The sequence below is a fragment of the Sceloporus occidentalis genome, unplaced genomic scaffold (genome assembly GCF_023333645.1).
Source record: "Sceloporus occidentalis isolate IW3139 unplaced genomic scaffold, rSceOcc1.0.p SCAF_1, whole genome shotgun sequence".
Classification (NCBI taxonomy): domain Eukaryota; kingdom Metazoa; phylum Chordata; class Lepidosauria; order Squamata; family Phrynosomatidae; genus Sceloporus; species Sceloporus occidentalis.
In genome coordinates, this window is record NW_028316981.1 from 294,989,691 (window position 1) to 295,014,837 (window position 25,147).

The following is a 25,147-nucleotide window of genomic DNA, read 5'->3' on the forward strand; positions in this document are numbered from 1 at the left end:
TACTTCTGACACATCATGAGAAGAGTGGACTCACTGCAAAAGACAATAATGCTGGGAAAGGTGGAGGGAAGTAGGAAGAGAGGAAGGCCACATGGCAGATGAATGGACTCTCTTAAGGAGGTTACGGGTTTTATGGGGTTGCAGGAATTAAGTAGAGCAGTGGAGGACAGGGGATCTGGGAGATGTCTCATCCATAGGGCCACCATGAGGCAGGATTGACTCGAAGGCAGTTAACAACAGCAACCAGATCTCTCTACAATGGTTCCATAGACAAACACAAGGCTCTGTCTTTGAAGGCTCCAAAGGGAGGACCTTTGGGGATGCCTCTTGGGAAGAAATGGAGGCCAGGTCCTGGGGAAAGGAGGATGCCTGGTCAATGGCATCACTGGGTGTATGTGGACCACACCAGGTGACACCCTAAAAGGGGATGACACCACAGCTCCTCAAACACCTACACTTTGGCAGAAACAGGCTGTGGCATTCATCTGCTTCCCTTTAAAATGCTTTAAGAGATGGTGGGAGTGTGTGTGTGTGTGTGTGTGTGTGTGGGAAGCTGAATGGGAGGAGAAAAGAGTGGCCCCAGAATCTTTTAAAATTAAAATTTCAAATTTCATTTTTTTATTTTTAAAAATGAAATTTTTGAATTCTTTTTACATTTTCTTTGACAACATCACATTTTAAACAAATCTTCACTGTGTATATGTAAATACATTTAGGTTATGCATATGATATTTTAATCTGAAGGTATAATTTTAATTTGGCTAGTTGTTTATGTCAGAACTACACTTGTCCCTACACTTTTGTTGGAGTTAGGGGCACAGGACTCCCACGGATGTGGAAAAACCGCAAATAACAAAAATGCTATGTTTTTACCTGAAAGAACAACCTCTCTAGGAATCTTTAGGTCTTCCAGTGCAACTAGGCTTGCCATATCCTGCCTGAGGGCGGGACTTTCCCGGTTTGGGGCGGGTCCGCACGGTCCCGCACCGGTTTGGCTCCACCCCCGGGACGCCCCCCCCAGCGAGGCCCTGGAGACGGCTCCGCGGCAGCGGAGTCCTCCAAGGCTTCTCTGGGGCTTGGGAGACGCTGTTTCCCAGGCCCCAGCCAGGCCTTGGGCAAAAACAGAGCCCAGTCAGGGGGGGGGGGGAAGCCTCCCTGAGGGGAGAATTCCTTCTCTGCCTGGGCTCTGTCCTTGGTGAGAACGGAGCCCAGGTGGAGAAGGAATCCTCCCTTCAGCAAGGATTCTTTTTCCCCTGGGCTCCGTTGGCAAAAATGGAGAACAGGGGGAAAAGAAAGCCTCACTGAGGGGAGAATTCCTTCTCTGCCTGGGCTCCGTCCTTGCTGAGAACGGAGCCCAGGCGGAGAAGGAATCCTCCCCTGAGTGAGGCTCTTTTTCAAATGTAGGAAACCCCCCCCCCAAATATTTAAAAGTCCTACATTTGAAAATTTTGTCCTACATTTGTCCCGGTTTGGAGGTCCTGACTAATGGCAACCCTAGGTGCATCTCTGTGGTCTACATTTGCCAGACATTGACCATAGCATTGCGCTGGAGGAGCAACAAGTGCCTAAGAAATGCCCTCTCCACTGTGGCCACAACTATGCCTTCTTGACTCTCCCTTAAACTGCCTCATTGTAATGGGGATTAAATTTTATTGTAATTTTTTAATAACTGATTTTTATGCTGTTGTATTTTAAATTGTGGGTTAGGGATTGTGTTGTTATTATTTTACTATGTTTTATTTTATTTTTGATTGTAACCAGCCCTGATCCTCCTGGGAGAGGTGGGCTATAAATAAATATTATTATTATTATTATTATTATAGTGGAGTGTTCTCTGCAGGAATCTCTAGGCCAGTGGTTCTCAACCTGCGGCTTGTGACCCCTTTGAGGGTGGAATGGCCCTTTCACAGGGGTCGCCTAAGACCATTGGAAAACATATTTCTGATGGTAGCAACAAAAATAATTTTATGGTTGGGGGTCACCACAATGTGAGCAACTGTCTTAAAGGGTTGCGGCATTGGGAAGGTTGAGAACCACTGCTCTAGGCCCTTCAGTGTGACTTTTGCTTCAAGTTGCGCTGGAGGACCTAGAGATTCCTAGAGGAGACATGTTAATAAAACCTGTGGCTAGTCAAAGGAAGTTATCAGACAAGGGAAATTGGAAGTATAATCCAATGGCAATCCGAACGCAATCATGGGGTTTCATGTTATTGCGTGATAGACTACCACATGCAATTTTGGGCAATGGCAAGCTATTTTTGAGCAATGGAAAGTCAGTTCAAACGCAATTTGAATTCATGTAAATTCACGGAAGTAGTGAATTCATGTGAATGGTTCTGGCCCCACTTTCTTTTCATTTGAAATTAAGAGAAATTCCTCCCGTGTGATAAAGTCCAGAGTCGCGAAAGTCAAAGCCGCAAACGCGGAGGGACGCGATGGCGTAGGCATAGCAAAGGGATATTCTCCTTCCCGACCCTGTTTCCATCGAGGTGCCATGGACCAAAGACACACTAACAACTTTGGGACTTTTGGGGGCTTGGATTTCCTCCCTGTCTGCATTCAGCGGGGGATGGGAATTAGGACTGAGGAGCAAGCAACCTTAGAACACAAACAGCCTTGCTAAGGCTTCGGTGTGAAGTGGAGGTCAAGGGAGAGAGAGGCTGAGGCCACTGATGCCCCCCTGGGCCTGCTGCTGGGACCCTGGAGCCGGGAGGAGCGAGGCAGGAGGGAGGCAGGGAGGGAGGGAGGCAGGGGGCAGCGGACTGGCGCTCGTGTGCTGCTGCCTCCCCTGCCCAACTCCTCCTCCTCCTCCTCCCGCCATCATCCTTGCCTTGCCTTGCCTTGCCACAGGCTCCGGCTCCTCCTGCTCCTGTTCAGCTCCTTTCTGAAGGCTCTTTCCCTTCCCAGCTGCCAGGCCTCGAAGCCTCGTCTCCAGCTGGGACAAAGAGGGACTCTCCCCATCGCCCCTCGGCTGAAGGAAGGAAGGGAAGGAAGGGAGCCGCCCCTGGGTCCCTGGCCCGCTGCTCCTGCTGGAAGAAGAGGCGTCTCCGGGGGCTCCGCGTGCTTCCCGGCCACCCAGCCCTCCTTCCCGGCCTCTGCCTGGTCCTGGGCCCCGGGCAGGAGGACTGAGAGAGAGGCCCAGAAAGGGCCATGAAGGATGAAGGATGAGGAAGGCCAAGCTTCCGGGGAGGAAGGTCAGGACTCAGGAGGGGGCTGGGGTCAAAAAGAGAAAAAGTCAGGGGGGGCTGTGGGAGGAGGAGGAGGAGGAAGGCTCGGCCCTCGGCTCCTGGGGAGCAAGGCTGCCTCCGCACTGGTGACATAACCCGCTTTGATGCCGCTTTAACTGCCAAGGAGCACAACAACAAAATCCAAAGTAAAGGCATAGATAGCGAGTCGGTGGGTTGCAGAATAAAAGCCCCGAGTGGGACTTGCAGGGCTGCCTCCACACTGGAGATATAAGCCGCTTTGATACCGCTCTAACTGCCAGGGGGTCTATGCTATGGAACTTTAATTTCTTGTGGCACTCTCTGCTCCCCTCTCGGGGCGACTTCTCCTTCCTTCCTTCCTTCCTTCGTCCCTTCCCTCCCTTCGTCCCTTCCCTTCCCTTCCCTTCCCTTCCCTTCCCTTCCCTTCCCTTCCCCTTCCTTCCTTCCTTCCTTCCTTCCTTCCTTCCTTCCCATTGCATTGACTTAATACGGTGTCAGACCGGATTATTTCTCCAGTGTGGAGGCAGCCTAATCAATCCCAGTGATGTATTAGACCCCCCCCCCCCCCCCCGCTCCCAGGGCCTTGGTTCTTGAACCCGCCGCTTCGTGCGCTCTGCTTTTGTACTTGGGATTTTGTGGTTGTGCCTTGAAGGGCTTTCTGCCTTTTGGCGACCCAAGGCGGCGAACTTCTTCTTCTAGGGTTTTCTTGACAGGTTTCTTCAGAGGGGTTTTTGCCATGGTCCTCCTCCGAGGCTGAGAGAGTGTGACTTGACCCCCAGTGGCTTTCCATGGCGCAGCAGGGATTCGAACCCAGGCCTCCAGAATTGTAGTCTCAACCCTCAAACCACTAGCCAAGTAAAACAATACCCACAAAACGGTGATGCCTTCAAGGGGCCAAGCCAAATGCCCAATATCCACATTGCAAGGCAGCCAGTGTTTTGAGTGTTGGATTGTATGATTCTAGAGAGCAGGGTTTGAGTCTCAGCCCAGCCATGGAAGCCCACTGGGTGACCTTAGGTGAGTCACACTCTCTCAGCCTTAGAGGAGGGCCATGGCAAAAAACCCTCCAAAGAAACAAGCCAAAACAAAAAACAAGCTCCATAATAGTAGGTTCGGCCTTAGGGTCTCCACAAATCAGAAAAGACTTGAAGGCACACCGTAAACAAAGCTTTTGAAGTTCCACAGGCAAAAGTGTTAGAAATCATACAGGAGAAAGAAAGGAAGAAAGGAAGACGCTGATAATGCTAATGGTTGTTGTTATTATTCTTCAGGGGGTAGCTGTGTTGGCCATTTAGCAAATTCAAACAAATATCCACCAAACAGTGATGCCTTTATTGACCAACTGAAATGCACAATATACACATTGCAAGCTTTCAAAGCTTCACTGGCTTCTTCATCAGGCAAAGGTGTTAGAAATCATACAGGAGAAAGAAAGAAAGGATGATGTTAGTGGTTCTAGGTAGTGTTATTATTATTCAGGGGGTCGCTGTGTTTAGCACATTTGAACAAACATCCACCAAACAGTGATGCCTTTATTGACCAACTGAAATGCACAATATAAACATAGTCATCTTTCAAAGCTCCACTGGCTTCTTCATCAGGCAAAGGTGATACACAAAGAGGAGGAAAAACACCATTGACTAACTAACATCTTCCATTTCCCCCCTTTTGTTTGGTTTGTTATTAATATTATTATTGACAGTCCCAGAATTCCCTAGCCTGGAGCCCTGGAAGTTGAAGCGGTGTCAGACCAGATTGTTTCTGCAGTCTGAATGTAACAAAAAAACTCTGCCTTTTCATTCAGGCCTCCTCCTCTTCCTCCTCCTCCTCCTCCTCCTCCTCTTCCTCTGGCAAGGTGCCTATTTTCCTAGAAAAGAAAGTGATGCAATGCCATGCCCTGTCTGTCGTCCACAGAAGGCCTGGGCAGCGTGTGAGGAAAGGCACAAGAGAGAGCCTGATCCCGACTTTAGTGCCCCCTTCCCTGTCTCTAATGTCTCTAAAGGTCAAACAGCTGAAACCTTTCCGTGAGGCATCTTTGGCAGCTGCCCCCCTTCCTGGGGGAATGATAGGGCCCCATTGGCAAATCTCTTCCATGTCTGATTTCAAACTGTGGCTACTAATCGGATCCTCCTCCTAAAAAATGTAGGTTTGAGCTCAGGGGAATAGAAGAGAAGTTGTTTTAAAATAGAAAGAATGAAAAGTGCGGTTGTTAGTTTTTCTGTGGATTTTTTCAGGCCATGTTGCCATGTTCTAGAAGAGTTTATTCCTGAAGTTTCGCCCGCAACTGTGGCTGGCATCTTCAGAGAATGCTGCTGCTGCTGCTGCTGTTGTTGTTGTGAGCCTTCAAGTCGTTTCCTACTTATGGTGAGCCTGTCCCAGGGCCAGGTTTCTTCAGAGAAGGCTTGCCCTTGTCTTTCCCTGAGGCTGAGAGAGTGTGGCTTGCCCAAGGCCACCCAGTGGGCTTGGTGGCCTAGCAAGGAATCAAACCCTAGCCTCCAGAATTGTGGGGTTTGATGTTGTTGTTTTGTTGTGTGCCTTCAAGTAGTTTCTGACTTATGGGTGACCCACACTGGGCTTTTCTTGGCAATGTTTCTCCTCAGAGTCCTGTTGTTGTTGTGTGCCTTCAAGTTGTTTCCAACTTCTGGTGACCCTATAACGGGTTTGTTTTTCTTGGCAAGATTTGTTGCGAGGAGGTTTGCCTGGGCCTTCCTCAGAGGCCAAGAGAGTGTGACTTGCCCAAGGTCCCACCCAGTGTGGTTTTTTTAAAAAATGTTTATCCCCGCATATGTTTTTCAGTTATATTTACATAACAGTATTTAAAACTAAATCAATTTAAGGAAAACAAACAAACATACAGTCTTGCAATCTCCATTATGTAACACTTTATCTCTTACTCTTATTTTCCCATATTTCAAAAACCCTTTTCCACTTTTCATCATATTCCTGTATGGATAATGTTTTCATGGCCCAGTGGGGGGATTTGGCCTCCCAGAGTCATCCTCCAATGCACCTTAGGATGGTCTGGGGTGGCTTTTTTTATTGAAAGGGAAGCTTGTTTTCCTTTAAAGTAAAATAATCCTTGGTGGTATTTGTGGGAGCGTTTTTGAATGATGGTGGTTGTGGATTCCAGCTGGACTGTGACACACAATATCAGGCCGTGGGAGGAATGAGGAGGAGGAGGAGGCGGCAGCGAAAAGTGACTCAGAGATTTTTCCTTTTTTTGTGAGCCCCCCTCCATCCCTCCCTTGAGAAATGTTGTGGAGGTGGTGTTGGCAGGACGTCCAGTGAAAGTAAGCCCAGGGTCATTGCCAATGGCATTTGGCTCCAGAGATGACCCAATGTGCTTTCGGGTTATATCAGTAAGCCATTTCTTTTAATGATTTTAAAAGGCAAGCTTTAGCAGGTTGTGTCAGAAATTCTGGAGGCCTCCAGACTCATGGCTGGGAAGGAAGTAAGTCTTCTTGAGTTGTCTTGGTTTTGACAGAGCTTGTTGCAGAACCAAAATATATTGAATAGAGATTTTTCTTGAGGGGGGGGGGGGGACATTGTCTGGATTACAGCTCTCAGAATCCCCCAAGGCTAGTGGATCCTGGAAGCTGTGATCCAGAAATCAGCTTTTCTGGTCGCTGATGTTGAGCACATTGCAGGGTGAGTGGAGAGCCTCCTTTTCCAGGACATGTTCTCCATTTTAACCTTCTGTCCAGGGGGAATTTAAAAATTTGAAAATGACCTCCATTTTAAGCATGACTGAGAAGCAGAATTTTTATTTCTATTAGTGTTTGTAGTTTTTATTTTGTAATCTCCTACAGTTTTCTTGAACGTCCTCCTTTCTGGTGAGATCTGGTCACCCTGGTACCTTGAGTAGTACCTGGAGCAATGCAAATACACTATTCATATGGGAAAGAATATTGGAGTGCTGCTCATTTTACCTTTATGTTATTTAGGCACCAAGCCAAGGCTTTTATTTTTCCACAGGTTTTTTGTGTACATGGCGTTTGTGCTGCTTGGCTCAAAATCTTGGTACGAAGAATTGGTCAAGTGCTTTGGAACTATAAAATGATTTCTTTCCAACTCCCAAAACCAACATAAAGGGGAAGCAATTGTTAGCCAAAAAAAGGGGGAAATAAATGTTTCTCAAAGTGCCTGAATTATAATGTCCGAGGTGTTTTGGAACTATAATTCTTTCTTTGGTGGCTTTTTAAAAAAAGAAACAAACAAACAAAAAAAAGAAATATAAAAACATAAACTCAAAATTCACACATTAAATACTTTTGCAGAAAACATAAGATTACATGCCTTCATTTAGTTAGGGTTCAAGCAATTACAGCTGTACTTCTTTTATGAACATAGTATGTGGTACCTATTCAGTTTCCCCCAAAATATATATTCTTATTATTGCACCCAAAACAGTTTTGAAAAGGTACACAGGCATTCCCTTTTTCTAACTGATAGCCCACAAATGTATAAATCAGTTTTACGTTAATGTTTTCATACACATTCTTCTGTTTTTAGAAGGTATTACAAAGGAAATTATAATTCTGAAATATGGTGGGTATAATAAACAAATCACACAATTTGAGAATGATTCCTCTTTGTTTTCATCTTCTAAGTGTGGAACACAACATTCTCTCCCCTCCTTCACCCTCACAAAAGACTGAAAGCACTGGAAGTTTCTGTTGCACCATCTCTACATATATGTGAACATTTTTAATGTGGAAGAGAGCTAAATGCACTTTAAACCAATTGAGGCATTACAGCCAATTTTAAAATGAGGGGAATTGGAGTGAGAGACAGGCGTTTATTTTGTAAAAGCTACTTTGGATCCCAGTCTTGGGAGGAAAGCAGGATAGAAATAATAATAATAATAATAATAATAATAATAATAATAGGTCTTTATCATTAGTGTTCCTTCAAGTGATGTTGGTTTATACTTCCTACAGAAAGAGGTCTTGAACTGGTCCTGAAGGAAAGATTTTGGGAAAGATTATGTACTCTGCTGACTTTTTTTAAAAAATCATAGCAGATATCCATGCAACATCTGCCTCTAAATGGGTGTGTAAATATCACAAGTTACAGTTCATTGTGGATGCATTTGCATTGTAGAAATAATGGAGTTTTGACTCCACTTTAAATGCTGAACCTATGGAATCCTGGGATTTATAGTTTTACAAGGCCTTTAGCTGTCTCTGCTAAAGAGTGCTAGTGCTGTGGCAGTAGAAGTGGTGCAAAACTGCATTATTTCTACAATGTAGAGGAGTCTTATTTTCAGGGTATTAAAAAATGTACTGCCTTGGGGACTACATACATAAAAATAATAAATATAATAATCCATGTGCATGCAGCCTGTATCATCTTTGGATACTCTTTCCACTTAAAGACAATCAAACAACTCTGATGGAATGAAGGATGCTCTCAGTTGCTTCCTCCAGAGATCTTCATGATGATTACAACCTTCTCTGGGTCTCCTCCAGTGATCATGATGTTGTTGTTGTTGTGTATCTTCAAGTCCTTTCCAGCTTAAATCAACCCTGAAGTCAACATTAGCAAAGGTTTTTTTTTTTTTTTTTTTTTGCAAGATTTGCTCAGAGGGGGTTTGCCTTTGCCATCCTCTGAGGCTGAGCATGTGTGACATGCCCATGGTCACCCAGTGGGTTTCATAGATTGCAGCAGGGGTGATTTTTATTTTGGCAGATTTGATAATGATGGGTGTAGGGAGCACAGCATGAATGGTTTGGGTAGTGAGTGGAAGTGATACATGCACATGGATGTATACTCTTCTGCTAGATTGTGCAGTGCCAATTACTGGATAGTAAGTCCCATTGGCATACAGAGAACTGTGTTCTTGAGGATGCAGACTTAACTCCAGGTCCCACATTTTTAAGCCCAACTCTACCCCATGATGCTAGCAAGTGTTAAGCAAGACCTTTCTCTTAAATACCAAGGTGACAGCTTGCATAGCCCTAAAAATGTGCCAGCGTATGTAACACTCTTTAGGAGACATCTATAAATATCTGTAAGTAAGAGGTAACAGTGGCCTTTAAACTTTGACTCCCATTCACTCAGTTGTAATAAGTGCAGAAGTTTTGGTATTTGTTTTTGTCTTTTATAAAAATCAGCATGGGGTCTGAATACTGAATGTTGTGTCTTGTTCCAACAACCAGCAAAATAAAATAGCCTAACAACAATAAAAAAATCAAATATAATATATATAAAGGAGTGTCTAATTGGAAACTAAAAGGATCTCACTACAGAAAGTGTATTGGAAACACAGTATCTCCTGCCTGCATAAGGGCAGGGAGTGATTAGACTAAACTTATCTCTCTAGAAGAAGCTGGTCCATCATGGAAAATCATTTCCTCTATTCCCGTGACAGGATTGCCTAAGAGGACTGATGTGAAAGCAAAATGGAATTCCTACTCCACGTAGGTTCATTTGGGCTGAAACCAAAAGCAGAGATTGATAATAGCATCTGTTACGCTGAAATGTTACAAAAGTGCCAAGATGTTCCAAAAGCAGATCCAAGGCAAACTTGAGCTTTCAGGATCTCCAGAACTCTCCATTAGGCAGAAGAGCACAAAAATTAGGGGGTAAAGGAAGAAATAGAAGTTTCAAAAATCTGTCTGGATGGACTGCAACTGCGAACAGAAGAGGTGTTAAGGTACGGTACCAGTTTTCACCTTGCTGGGATCCACAGTTAATGGTTTAACTCCATCTACACTGACCACAATGCCTTGAATGCACAATGCCTTGAAAACACCTCATTGATCCCCCCCACCAGAAAGGCAGAAATTAATTCTGGAAATTTAATGTTTCTTATTATTCTACTGGATAAATATTAGATGAAGTTATGCTTTAGAAATTTTAACCATTTGGGCAACCATGGCCCTCCAGATATTTTTGGCGTACAACTCCCATCAGCCCTAGGCAACAGATTCAATAGGAAGGGATTGAAGGGAGCTGCAGACCAAAAACATTTGGAAGGCCATGGTTCCCCATGCGTGCCATGGATGAGTACTACTCAAAGTGATGGTCCATGGACCAATGCTAGTCCATGAGACACCAGCTTCCAGTCTCTGGTGAGTTCCCAGAAAGAAACAATTTTAGCTGAATACAGTCCCTGTCCTTAGCACATTGGTGCACTGGAAGAAAATAACTGCTGGTCCTCTACATTATATAGTATTGCCATAAGTCATTCCTTGCAAATTAAACGTAAAATCCAGCATGCTGAATTCCATCTGGAAACAGTCAATACTTTATTTGCCTCTTCCTATCCTTCCCTATGGGTGCCACCCAGGTGGAGAAAAAGTGAATATTATAAATTAATGTAACTGTGTTCTTACTGTGACATTTGTATGCAAATAAGTGAAATATGGTTTCAACAGTGCACCAGTTTGGGCGCTCTCTTTCTGCTCACGTTACAGTATGTTAAAGTTATCTAAACAGCCTGAAATTTGCCTCAGAGCCAAAAGATATTTCCTCCCTTTTCCACAGTTCCTCTTTGACTTGGTGGGGGGATTTGTTGTGAAGCTATAATGAATTGGATCTCAACTGGAAAAACAGATTCAAATTCTTCTCTCCCAAGAACCTCAGCCTTGAACATAGCCTTGCCCAGACTAGTGCTCACCATGAGTGTTAGATTGTGTTACTTTCTGTGTTGCTTTTTAATCAAGCATATTCTAAAGTCACCAATTTGAGGAAAACTGGCCCGACCTAGCTGAGAGAAGACCTGCCTAACCTGACACTAAAGATAGAATGGAGTAGGGACAGTGTATGGAACTCCAGGTATAACTTCCATCACTCACTATAGAAAAAACATTTCATGATTAAACAGTGATAGGTCGGTTTTCTTCTTTCCTTCCTTCCTTCCTTTTTTTTTTTTTTTTTGGAATGTAAACAACTGTATAGGCTCTAAAGCCTGATATTGTTTATGCTTCTTGTACTGTCTTTAAAAAGCAGAAATTAATTATGGAAACTGAATGTTTCTTACTTTACTAGAGAAGAGTTAAAACCAAAAGCCAAATTTTGTAAATTAGAGATAGAGATCTGGCCTCTCAAACTGAAATTTCCATCAGTTCTAGTTAGCATAGCCAATGGTGATGGATGATGTGAATTTCAGTCAAAAATCTGGAGAGCTGCAATGCAGCAAACATCTGTATGGCTAATTTATATTGTAATTATACATTATAAATACAGCATAACTTTTTTTCATTGAAGTAATGCAGAACATTTTATTCCTAAATGAATGTATTGTTTTTGTCTTGAAGAGATGCACCATTCTCGTTCTCTAGAGTTTTGAGAGGTTTCTAGACCCATGCCTTCACATGCAGATGGCTTGACTGTAGCCATCTACCTTGGACATATGACAGAATATAGCATGTTATTATTTGAATGTCGGTATAGGCAGAAATACAGACTGGGTTGAAGCGTGATCACGTAGGCCAGAATCCTGCTGGGGCACTATGATCCAAAAGACACTGTAGAAACAATACAGTTAAAGACTGCTTTAACTGCCCTGGCTCAGTGCTAGGGAACCTGGGAATTGTAGTTTATTGTGGCACCAGAGCTCTCTGACAGAGAAGGCTAAATGTCTCACAAAACTACAGTTCCCAGCATTCCATAGCATTGAGCCAGGGCAGTTAAAGCAGTCTCAAACTGGATTATTTCTACAGTGTGTTTTGGACCCATGTTGGAGTCGCATCGGCACTTGTACTTTTTGAAGCGGTGTGTATGTGTGGTACTTAGTGCAGCCAGTTACTCTGTAAGCACACACAGCCCTTTCCTTCACATTTGACTAGGCATGTGGGGAGCTAACAAACTGTTGCATAATAGGTGGGCTCAAGACTGTGGCATCCATTGTGCATTCTGTTGCAAAATTGAGTAACCCAGAGTTGCTATGCTGATGTGTATTTATGCTATGTTTTAAGTGTATGGAATATTGGTACAACCCTTCTATTAAAAAATAATCAGAAGAAATTAGTATTTTGTTTTAACTTATTAGACAATGGCAAAACTTGGAGTGCTATTGTTTGGAGCCTTTTTGTCTTAAGCATGTATGGCTGGAATATCTTGGCTTGCCTGTTGCTAATTAATATAGGTCTCTGGTAACATTGCTCACTATGATATGCTTCTTCCAGTAATTTTAACTCTCCTCAATATGGCAACAAATTAGGATGACATTTAAAAAATGTGATGATCATTCTCAGTTTGGTACTGTGGGTTTTCTTTAACATTGTGACGGCTTCCGCACAAACTAAAATCTGTAATTTTGTGTGCCTTCAAGTTGTTTTCAAGTTATGGTGGCCTGAAGGTGAAACTATTATGGAGTTATTTTGGCAAGATTTGCTCAGAGGAGGTTTGTTGAGAGAGTGTGACTTGGCCAAGTTTGCCTAGTGGGTTTTTTAGTGGCTGAGCCGGTAATTGAACCATGTTCTCCAGAGTCGCAGTCCAATGCTTGAACATAGTTATAGTTAAATATACCTAGGAACTCTAGGAATATAGGAAACAGCTGAATGTGAAATCAGGCACTGGTCAATGTCGCTTGATATTCTCTGTGCCAGCCGTGAGAATAATACAGCTCAGCAGAGGTCACATCTGGAGGCCAACATGATCTCATGTCTACACCAACTGGAAGTGTCACTCCACTCTTGAGCAGGATTGTTTTCCGGCCCTTGTAGAAACAGCAAAGACTTAACGGTTCGCATGTGAAGTCTGTGCTCTCAGCCATTTTATTCTTTTACTCTATTTTAATCTTGTTCATACTGACTTGTTATCTTGATCTCTTTGTAAGCTGCCTTGTTTTTTTTTTTGGCAAAGAAAAGCAGGATATACCCTAACAGAGAAATTTCTGCTCTCTCAGTTGCACCGCATCCTTCCGTCCATTTCCCTCAATCCCAGAAACTGTAAATGGAATTTTAATCTATTTTACAGTGCAGAAAATGAGCCCAATGCAAATCAGTTAGATTGTTCAAATTGCCATTTGTATTTATGGTAAAAATGAATTTGGGGGTCTCATTTGTTGAGTTTTTATTTGTTTTGCACCTCCTCATTTGTTCAACTGGGTTTTTAATCCTGTGGTTTTACTATTACCTCAAATGCAATATATTGGTTTTCCTGAAGATTCTACCTTCCAGGCAAATTGAAGCAGAATTTTCATAATTTCCACCAAGCATATTGTAATAGTCCACCTCATTTGTGCGACACCAGGTTTGGGAAGTCAAAAGTAGACTGTCTGCCTATACAGTCTTTAAGCCATGGTGACATGGTTACTGCTTTAAAAATCTAGAAATGTATCACATGCATTTCAATTAATGTTAACTCTCAAAAAGGAGAACAACTGTAAATCCTTATAAAATATAATCCTATAATAAAACATGGGCTTGAACACAACTACCTCATTCACAATCAAATTCATGCAGGAAATTTACAAATATACAAAAACATATCAGAGAAATAATCTGACATTATAAAAGTTTATATATCTGCCTAAGGGTGTTTGCACCATTTATGGCGGTTCAATACTTCTTTAACAAGCATGGCTCAATCCTGTGGAACTGTAGGATTTCTAGTTTAGTTGAAGAATTAGAATTCTCTGCTGTAGCTCAAGGGAGTGTGCCAGACGTATGCCCAAACTCTTGACACTGTCCTGTTGCATTTATGTAGCTGTCTTTTTTTAAACTGTTCAAAGAGCTTTTACATGCATTATTTTAGTAATCCTTGTAAGGCTGGTAGGATTGTCTCCAAATACCAGAGAGAGGGAGTAGACCGAGACTGAGAGAGAGTGTGATTTAGGCTACCTGCTGGATTTGTAGTGGGGGAAATATTTGCATCTCTGTTAGTTGTAGAGTATTTTGGAAGATCTCAGGTAGGAACAATTCTGAAAGTAAGTGAGAGAGGAGACAACTGCCACTGCTGCTTGATTTCTTCATTGTTGCCATCCATTTTCTCCTTCACCTGCTTGCTCCCAAAAGTCATACAGCTGAGGCAGTTGGCAGTGGCCCTCCTGCTGTGGCATAGACCTTAGGAAGAACCTGACACTGTCAATGCTGATTTGAATGGAAGAAATACTAGCTAACTGCTGTCTCATATTGCCAAAATGAAAGTCCCACTCCCTAGCAAAGTCGTTTATTTGGCTATGATGGTACTTTTTGTGGAGTGTTTTTCATGTGGCTTATGCTAAGCCTTAAACTAATATTTAATGCACATCATAACAGTATAGCACACAACATATGGCGAAGCTGGCATTGAAATGGCTATTTTAAATCACTCCATGATGACTAGTACAATGTGCTAAGTCGTTTGTGTACAAGGCTGACAATGTGAATCAACAGCTTTGTCTGTGTCACTGCAGAAAGTACAACTACAAATGTTTAAATAAACATTCTGTGATAGGAGATGGAGGAAACTGCTGGGCCTGTCTGGTTAGCAACAGTTACATGGCAAAACTTCTGTAACATGTTATAAAGTAATCTCTGTGTCAGGCTTCTTGGTTTATTTTCCAAGGCTGCCCACCTAGTTGGATAGTAGATAAGGCAGCAAGTGAACTAAAGGCTATAGCCACCTTTCTCTGTTCAACTAATGGCAGTTAACAGAGAACAGTGGAGTTAGCACTGAACTTGCCAACAGCTGATAGTCTGTGAATTTGTTGTTGTATGTCTTCAAGACGTTTGACTTATGGTGACCCTAATGCAAACCTATTGTGGAGTTTTCTTGGCAAGATTTGTCAGGGGGGGGAGGGTTGCCTTTGCCTTCCTCTGAGGCTGAGAGTCTGACTTGCCAAAGGTTACCCACTGTGTTTCCATGGCTGCATGGGAATTTGAATCCTGGTCTCCAGAGTCCTTGCATTACATTTGAGAATTTTGGATATATAAATTTAAAAGTTTCCAGTTTGCTGTTTGTTTAAACTCAAAGGTGTTTAATGAAGGACTTTAGAAAACATTGCTCAGTTGCCTTTGTGATGCAGCACAACATGTTTTGAGCCCTGAGCCCATAAGAACAACTGTGTTCAGATGCTAACTGTACTGGCAGTTGAATTTTAGGATTGTCCACCATGATAAGAGGATAGCAGGATGGCAGACCAGGGATGCCGGCCATGCTATGTGGCACACTCATCTATGTCTTCCAGGAGAAAGCTATGCCCACAAGTCTCAGAAGAAACAGCTAGCAAGGAGAGAGACAGCCCCCTGAGAGAGATAACCTTGATGGAACGAACAGTCCTCAATCCATAGCCACATTCCACCACAAAATGGAAGGAAAAGTAGCTTTGTTAATGTGCAATGATTTTAACGTAGTCAAATCTTTTAGCTTGGTAGCAGCCCTAGCTTACTGTCACTCCATTATCCCTGATCAGCAGAAAATATGCAGAAGAAAATGGCACTGGAGGAGCTGCATACAGTGGTGGGGGTGATGAGGTGTATCATCATCATCATCATCATCATCATCATCATCATCATCATCATCTATTTGGGGCTTTATGGTAACACAAGTGCGTGTGCACGCACACACACACAAACACACACATTTGTACTCTGAATCCTTCTAGGTTAAATGTGGACCAGTCCAGGAAGTGATAAGAACTCATCAGGTGGAAACATATCAAGTTACTAAAAGGTTGAAGATTTATTTATTTATTTTGTACTACATCTCATTTAATTTTCTGATAGGTGACAGAACCTGGCCTTTAAAGACCCAGGACACCAGATTTCCAAGAAATGTGTATTGACCACCCATCTATCCCATCAGCTCCACTTGCCATGAGGGAGCAATTTTGTCTGCCAGTGGAATGGTACTGGAAGGCTTGGTCAACCCTATCTTTATAGCTTTAAGAGACTTTCAGTGGGATATGAGTACTCAGAAACAAATTGCATTCAGATTTCATCTTCTTTCTATTTTTACCACTGACTATCCAGTTCAGACTAAGGTATATCAATAGTCCCTTGATTTTGATCCATACACTTAATTCCATTTTAGCATACAGTCTGAATTCCCTTGGGTGTTCTGGAGACTATGTATATGTGGGAAGGTCTGTATCACCTACAAAATCACCTTGACACTCTTGCTTAATATGGACTTTTAACCTTGCTGAAAAGCTCATGTTCTTGCCAGAGAGAAGAAATTTGGGAGTTGCTCTTTGTTGGATTAAAAATAACTTTTTGTGTGTGTGGTGGGAGCGGAAGAGGGAAGAATGTCAAAATCCAATTTATTAGGCAACGGGCTGTAAAATAAACTTGAAAACCATATTCTAGCTAGGAAACTGAGCAGAATTGTTCCTAACATTTTAGTACCAAAAGCCAAAAATGGGTATATATATGGGAATAGCTTTGGTAATTGTGGTGAGGGAAAGTTCAGCCAGCCCCAAAGGGCTGTAGATTACTTTAGCTGCAAAGGAGTGGAATAATAGCTACTTTTGTTTCTGGGAGCCTGGGAATCTTTCTCTCTGCCATCCACTGCTTTGGTATTTTTCTTGCCTAGAATTTTTGGTATGAAAAAGAACACAGGGTTGGCATATGATGAGCTGAGCTCTGCAGATACTAGACGCAGTGCTGTTCTCATGGAGTTTCTTGCTTTCTTTTCCCTCTAGCCAAGGTTACAGTGCTGCCAAAGTAAAAGGGAAACAGGCAAGTGATTACTAATCTCACTGAAATGTACAACACATCCTGTAAAAGTGTTTCTGTTCTAATACATTTAGTGCAGTGCTTTTAAGGAGTTTCAAGTGAAAAAGGCCTGAAAATAGTCACTCACATCCTGATCATGTTGCAAATTTATTTAGCTCTACACAGTGTTTATATTTGGGTCCTTTAGTATAAATAATTAGAAACAAGTTGCTGAGCGCTCAGTGCTAGTTACTGCTGGGTAACTATGGGTAACAAGAGGCTAGAGTTTTGCTTTCTTGTATACAGCTGGCCCTCCATGTCCATAAATTGTTTATCCACAAAGTCAAGCGGATTTTCATCCATGGCTTGAAAATATTGTTTTTAAATTGCACAAAACAAACCTTGATTTTGCCATTTTATATAAGGGACACCCTTTTACTATCCATTGTATTTAACAGGACTTGAACATCCACAGGTTTTTGGTATCCACTGGGGGATCTCAAACTAAACCCCAGCAGATACCTAACTCAGGCCCGTTCTGGATGGGCGTAAAGTACATATCCATTTCTTGAGACCCCTAACTCTAGTACGTACTGGATATGTACAAAATGGCGGCGCCCTTCCACACGGGCACCGCCATCTTGTAGCAGATGCATAGCGTCCGCACGTCGCACCCCGGACATGACGCGGCTAGTGTGTGACTAGCGCCTCATGGCATCACATCTGGGGTGCAAAAGCTGCGGCTCCCTCGCGGAGCAACCGGCAGCACCTGCAAATCGCCGCTCAGTTTATTTTATGATATTGGTCAGTCAAAGATTAAAGCTGTGCCAGACATCTATACCTCTGAAACTACTGCTGAAACCTGTGTGTGTGTTTTTTAATGTTCCTTTTTACCTTGTTCAGTTTACTAATTCCTTTTTAAAGAGCCTTATTCTAATTAGAACTTTAATCCTAAAATTTCTTCTCAAGATTTGAACATTTTTGTCCTGATGTAATGTAGTAATGTCTTTTTAGAGTCTATTAAACTCCCCAAATGGGTAAATAACTATTTTTTCTTGCTATCTGCACAGATGTTATTCTACTGTTATTTTTGACTTTTTTGGAATATATCTGCAAATTCTTTTTGCTGTTTTCTCTTGCTCTTACTAGTGCAAAAATAATTTGGTTAGTTCTGCTGTAGAAAACATACCTAGTAGCACAGGAATAGATGAGGATTGCTTCTTTCTCTTTGTCTTCTTTGTCTTAATATTATCTTATTCATTTATATCTTGCCTTTCCCCGCAGCTTGTATGTCAGCTTACAGAGTACAGAAATCAAATAAAAATGAAAAACATACAAAAACATCATACACACAAACACACACAATTAAGCAACCTATAAAATTAAAACTATTTTAGAAGATAGGATATATTTTAAAAATTACACCATTAAAAATCCATTGTACTCAGCTCCTGAATTCATGTTGGAATAGGAAAGTTTTCACTTGGTGGAGAAGGAAACCAAGGAGTGAACCATCCTAACCTTCCTAAGCAGGGAGTACTTTAGTCTGGGAGCATCCATCAAGAAGATCTTTTCCTTGTACCCACCCAAAATGTCTAGGTAGGTAGTGAGACTGGATCTTGGAACTGAAGCAGGCTCATATAGAGAGGTATGGTCCTTCAGATATCCTGGACCCAAGCCATATATGTACTGTACATTTTAAGAAAGTATAACTAATATCTATGCCATTTTTTGTGTTTTTAGAGCGTCTCAACCTTTTCTGCCTTTCTGTTGCCACATGATTTTTGTTCATTTACTTGAGTAATATTATCCTTGTGATCATTGTACTGGCTTTTATTCTGTCTTCTAAGTACTTTGAAACTGGATATCTTCTTTTTATTCCTCTCCTACTAGATGTTAGACTTCATCAAGGCTCAGCTTTTATTTTATTATTGTATTTGTGGGGGACAATTGGCTTACACATTGTAAACTGCTTGGGGAGTGTTAGTTCACTGATAAGTGGTATAGAAATGTACTTCCTATTGCTATTGTTATTGTAATGGCCTCTGTTGTACAGCTATTGCATTGTTTGCAAACTTTTTCACTATGAAAGTTATTTCTGTTCCTATACTTCTTTCCCATTTATTTTCAATGAATAATCAGTTGTAATTTTTTTTTCATTTCTTAAAACTAAATATGTCTAGTTGCCTATGTTTTTTGAGTTCATCCTCTTTATACATTCTATTTAATTCTACTTAGTACTATCAATACTGTTTATACTTCTTCACTCATTACCCTCTTGAGCTATGAAATTCTTAACTTCCTGGGATAAATCCATATTTCAGTGGTTATATATATATATTTAAATGACAATATGTTTTGAGGCCCACGAATCCATACTGGTCTGGGATTTAATCTGAAATTTAATGGGGCTATTTAGTGTGCTGATCTCTATCCAGAAAATTGTGGCTCAAAGCTATTTTAAAGGTTCTTTTTTGCCCCCATTTTGGGCCACTGGAATCATATGCATAATCAAATGGATAATATAGTTTTAATTATATCATGATGCTGACTATTTTATTTTAAGTGTAGCCAAATGTTTAGGCTTCTTGCAAAAGTAAATAAATGATATTAAGTAATTTAATGTTAAATGTGAATGCTAAATCACTGGAGATACACAGCTGTCAAATAGTATTTTCTTATGTGTGCATGAATTAGCATTTTAAAGAAAATCACTAGTAAAAGTAGTTATTGCAACAGTAAAGATTCCTGCCCCTCGTCCCAGTTTAGCAATCGGTATTATATACGAGGTATAATAACAAAATCAGTTGAGTGGCAATTTGAATATAAAGTCTTCAGTTCATCCAGACCTCATTTGTTAACCTTTGTTCTTTTAGAGCTGTTTGCTCTTACTTTCACTCTTTTTCATGCAAAAAGTCTTTGTGAAATTCAGCATCAAAAGAAAAAAAGAATTATGGGCCTTCAGTGTAAAAAATAACAATTTGATCCCATTAGATTTGCTGTGGTTGAATTCAGCGTATGTCAACTGTTCAGCAATGAAGTTTGCCAAAACACGTCAGGGTTTAAAGTTTTGAGTATTAACTTAGCTAATGAGTACCTGAGATGTTAAATATTGCCACCTAGTGCTACTATGAAGAAGCCTGGCAAGTTGGAATCCTTAGACAGTTTTAGGCCATACAATTACCATGTCAGTCAACAAATCCGTACATTAATGATATAACAAAGATGGATAGGGCTACCTTTGACGTGACCTTACCCAGTTTGGTACAAATGTTCTCTTCAAGGACAAACTCTGAAAAAACAGCAACAGTTGTGTGAGTTTGTGGTACACAGTTATGAACAACAGTTCCAGTTTAGTAGTACTTGCAGTGCAATTAGAATGCCTCATCCAGTCCTCTCAGTAAATTGTAACTGTTATCTGCCCCCCCTCTTTTTTTTGATACAGTTCATGTAATCCTATAAGTAAATGTATGTGTAAAATTTACTTGAAGAAAAAAAAACAGACCAGGAATCCCATTTGAAGTGTTGCGGGGACGAGGAGGGTAAACTGATAGCTAGCTCATCATTTGACTTGATAGACTGTCTTACCTGTCCCACAAATTGTGAAAGTGACTGTAAGCATCCCCCAATATACAGTATTCATTAATCCAGCTATAGTTTAATGTAACATTAGCCAACAGCATGAGCAGATGCAGTTGTGATGGCATACACAACATCAGAATAGATACTGTGAATGAAACATAGACCCAGCTGTATAGAAGGGTGTGGGGATAGAGGAGCTTGCTGGAAGATGAATTCTGCCAGATCAAACAAGACTGGAATCCCCTTTCATTGCTTGTGTATCCCTAAATACCCCCTCCTGCCCTCATTTCTTGGGACTCTAGATCTTGACTAGGTGTTGTAAAGTCCATGAAGCATCATTGATCAAAATCAATCCCTCTCATCTGCTTTGGAAACCTTATCAGGTTCCATTGAGAGGCAATCAAGCTTTTGGTTTCCCATGGTCTATGACTTGGGGTTGGTTTAAAGGTGTAAATAGTATCCCAAAATATAAGCTTTTTGCTGCAGTTCCCCTCTCCCCCCACATGTATGGTGACTGTTGCCCTCAGGCCTCAGTTTGAATTCTTTCATCCCTTTCCTTCTGCCTGGCGAAACCTGAATTCTTAAGCTTTGAGGCTTGAGTCTTCCATGGACCCTTTGTTTCAAGACAGGTAGCTATTCTCTCATACACGCCTAGAACTTCACTATCCCCTTTCACTTTTCCATTTTGGATAGCTCTGTATGCTGGTTGTTTGCATGGGTTACCTTCGTGTGTGTGTTGTTTTATATTTCCACTAATAAAAGTTCATGTAGTTTGCCATGCCTGGAGTCTCTCTCAGTTATTACCAGTCAGCTCTCCTTATCCACAGATTTTTTATCCACAGATTCAAGCATCTACAGCTTGAAAATATTCCCCAAAAGTATAAATTCCAAATAGCAAACCTTGATTTTCCATTTTATATAAGGGACCATTTTGTTCTGCCATTATATTTAATGGGACTTAGCATCCACAGATTTTGTTACCCACGGGGATCCTGGAAACAAATTCCAGTGGATAACAAGGGCCCACTGTACTCTGTTCCTGCATGTGTTACTCCCTCTTGTTAAGCCAAGCTAAGCATTCCCCAAATTAATTAAAGATAGATTGCAACTCTGAGAGGAGGCTCTACAAGCCCCACACATTTAGGGTAACAGTGAACACAAATCCTTTGGAAGCTTCTGTTTAAACACTGTGGCCCGTTACAAATGGGCCTTTGTGGCGCCCCCATCACGTGCTAGGGGTTGGCCGAGGACCTAGCGTCCACACTGGCCTCACCCCTAGCACGTGACGGGGTGTAAAAATGGCGGCGCCCTATACACACGGGCACCGCCATTTTTACGTGCTGGACGCATAGCGTCTGCACGTCGTGCCCCGGATATGACACCACGAGTGTGCGAGTAGCGCCTCGTGGCTTGCTCCATGAGGGAGCTGCGCGGTTTGGCTGCTGCAGCTCCCTTGCAGAGCAACCAGCAGCGGCGCAAGACCGCCCGTTTTGGGTGGTCTGTAACACGCCCGTGTCTGTCTTTATCCTGAGTTCTGACCTTTTACTCTTCTATTGAAATTTTGTTAATTTATTCTCTAGCATTTCCAGTCAATGCTTGTTAAGAACCTTTTAAAATGCCCTTTTTTTTTTAGTTTAAAATATTTGCAACAAAGGAATAACAATGTGAGATTACCAAGTGAGAGAAAAGGGGGAAAGAGCATTCACTGGTTCTAGTCCTTAGAGTGTTATGCCTGAGTTTGTAAGGAACTGAAATTCTTTCTAGCCTGTTTTTACTGTAATTATTACAGTAAGAGAGTTTCAGTGGATACGTTATGTAGCCCAATCTTGGTTAGGGTTGGTTGAAGGAAGATACCTTTATTTAACTGGAATGTCTTCAGACATTTGATGGGTTTCCATATTATAAACAAGGAGAGCCACAACATTTCTTTAAATGACTCCCTTCTTTGCAGTACTTCATGGTGCAGTTTGTAAAGAATCCAAACTTTTTAATGCTGCAAGAGGCACAGCAAAGAAAGGAGATCTCACAGCTTCTGTAGAGCTTCCTCCATTGTTGAATCTTTTATTCCTTTTGCATATTGGAAAGTTTCTCAGGTTAATTCACTTAACCCTGATAAAGACAGCTTGCAGAATCGCATAGAAAGTCCCTCTTCGGATTGTACTGAATCATTACTGCCACGGTGACAGTTTAATTGTACCACACCACAAAAAACAAACAAACAAAAGAAAGGCAAGGATCTAGTTGTGTTATTTTTGCTGATGGAATGAACAATGACTTCTATCAGTAGGATTGGGAGGGGACTGATTCACACAGTCACACAGAACAGAATGTTGGACTAATCCTGCATTACTTTCTTATGCTCTTAAATGTATTGGGTTAAATCCAACATTGTGCTAATATGACAAGACTTTCTCCTCTTCTCCATCCTACAGACCTCTGTATGGCCTGAACTTGTGCTTGGAGGGCACAGGGAGGACACACTTAGAAGATGGGGGTGGAACAGGATTAGGGGATCACCCTTCTATTTCTGAAGATGAAACTGCTTCAATCAGTAGAATTATATCACTTCCAGAAAATTAACTTACTAAGAAGGAGGTCAGATAGCTTCTTCCTCTTCCATGTGAAGGAGTTTCTGTCATGGAGAGAGTATCTGACTATATGAATCCTCCAGTATGCATTCTAAGTGAATACAGTCCCAGGAAATATGTTGGCTTTTAGATCTACACTCCTGTAATTTTAAGTCTATTCCCTATGCTTCTGTCCTTGGTAGATAAGAGTAACAGTGATTCTTCCTAATAGCCTTATTTTCCACAGGGTAAGAGAATGTGTTTATCAGTGGTTTTTGGTCATAATAGCTAATGGCTGTATATTAGCTCAAATATCAGAGACAACATCTCCCTGAACACCAGCTGCCAGGGAACATAAGTATGAATTTCCTCTTGTGCTCATGCGAGCTTCCCATAGGCATCTGGTTTGCCACAGAATGCTGGCCTAGAGAAGCATTTGCTCTGATCCAGAGTGACTCTTATGATGTTATGGCTCTTGTGTGATTTGTTGGGTGACTTAAATCTTACAAAGATTCTGATTATGTATTTCAAGCTGAAATTCACCAGGGATCCATGGTTAACAGGCATGCTGTCCTCCAGTGGAGGGAGGTCATGTTGTGCCTTTCTCAGGCAAGTGGCAGACACAGCCACAGCTATAAGTATATGTGTCTGGGGAGTGGCTCAGCACAGAGGCACACATCTGTAGCACAATCAGAGCAACCCCAGCTGCAGAATCAGCCTCTGCAGAAAAGATAGGCTGATGTACAGGGTGATTGTTCCGCTCGGCTATCAGACAAAGACAACCCTGCCAGCTCAGAAACCTCAGTTCTGATCCTGGTGACTCCTGGTAACAGGTCCTTCTAACTACTCATTTGTGCATCCCTCTGCCCCATCTGTTCTCCTCAGCTTTGGAGACAGTTGATTGGCTTTGTAGCTCCTGGACTGTTTGACTTATGACTTGCATTCTCTACAGAGTACATAAGTACACTTATAAAGATACACTTTACTGGACTTGTTTAAGAAGAAAGACTGATTAAGGAGCAAGAGCCAGCATGGTGCAGTGGTTTGAGTCTTGAACTAGGAATCTAGAAGATGAGGGTTTGAAACCCAGCGCAGCTGTGGAAACCCTCTGGGTGACCATTGGTAAGGCACACTCTCTCAGGCTAAGAGGAGGGTAATTGCAAATGTCCTTTGAATAAATCTTGCCCAGAAAAATCTTTGAAAGGCTTTCCCCACTGGGGATCCCACCCCACCCTTTGAGAACCACTGCACTATGTGATCATGGTGTAATTATCTGAGATCAGGAAGAAAATAATGGCCCTTGAACTCTAGATCTGTTTTAAAACAGACACAAATGCTTCCTATTTCTTAGCTTTTCATCTGATCTTCTACCGGTAGCTTAATATCACATTATCACTCGTTGCAGTTCATGGTTCACATGTCAGTGGAGTGGTGAATCTACCCTGGGTTTCAGCATGAATAATAAAATAGCTATTCCAAGGTGCAAAATTTGTTTGGGAACCATGGGCCACTAACTCTGACTGTTCCTTCAAGAATCGATTCACTAGCCTGCTAATATGGGAAGCCATCAGCTGACAGTGATTATTAGTAATGAGCTGCAGTAATATGGATCATGCAGTGATAAAGAGTGCAAATGGACCATTTTGAAGGTGCAGCAGAAAAGGCTAAGTGCAGAAGCAGATTCTTACCTGATACTATAGCAGCTCCACATTTTAAAGGCATTTTAGCACTAATGTTGTATTGCTACAGCACAAATACTTCAAATTATTATACATGTGTTAAAAATTCTAAATAATTTATTATGAATAGGGCATTGTGGTCATGGGATATCCTGCTAGCTGAAAGTGGTTTTTAGAGTCACATTAAGGAATGAGAGCCACTTACGGGAATTAAATTGATTTCTTAGTATTCTACAGATTCCTGAAAGCATAGATCTATATTTTCTCCTAAATTACCACTGGCTTAATCTTTTCTGTATCTCAAAGCTCAAAAGGTATGTTTACCTGATCTTGTATTTGAAAGAATGAGATTTAAACTTGGCAGGATCAATGACCCTGGAAAATCAATTCTTCTGTGGCTATTGATTATGTAACTAAGGCAGTGGATTTCCAAATAATGAAGCTAACTCTCCCCCAGGAGGATTACATGACAGTTAAACTAGTGGGGTGGAAGAAGCAGCAAATTCCAGGAACAGAGAGGCTTCT

The 25,147-nt window shown here is 41.8% G+C and overlaps 1 protein-coding gene across 7 annotated transcripts in view; it reads left to right on the forward strand.

Moving 5' to 3' along the window:
• The window catches only part of LIFR (LIF receptor subunit alpha), a 140,991-nt gene that overhangs the window by 17,308 nt on the left and 98,536 nt on the right, over positions 1-25,147 (forward strand). The window contains exons 1-2 of one of the 7 annotated variants that reach the window (XM_089496359.1): positions 6,616-6,656; positions 9,579-9,863. The exons of 1 other annotated variant lie outside the window; for it this stretch is intronic. The gene's annotated coding sequence lies outside the window, so the exon portion shown is untranslated. Of the gene's footprint in view, positions 1-2,659; positions 3,194-5,156; positions 5,315-6,571; positions 6,657-9,511; positions 9,864-25,147 lie in introns of those variants that run through there. 5 more of the 7 variants (XM_089496401.1, XM_089496352.1, XM_089496382.1 and 2 more) reach the window with 5 other exon arrangements.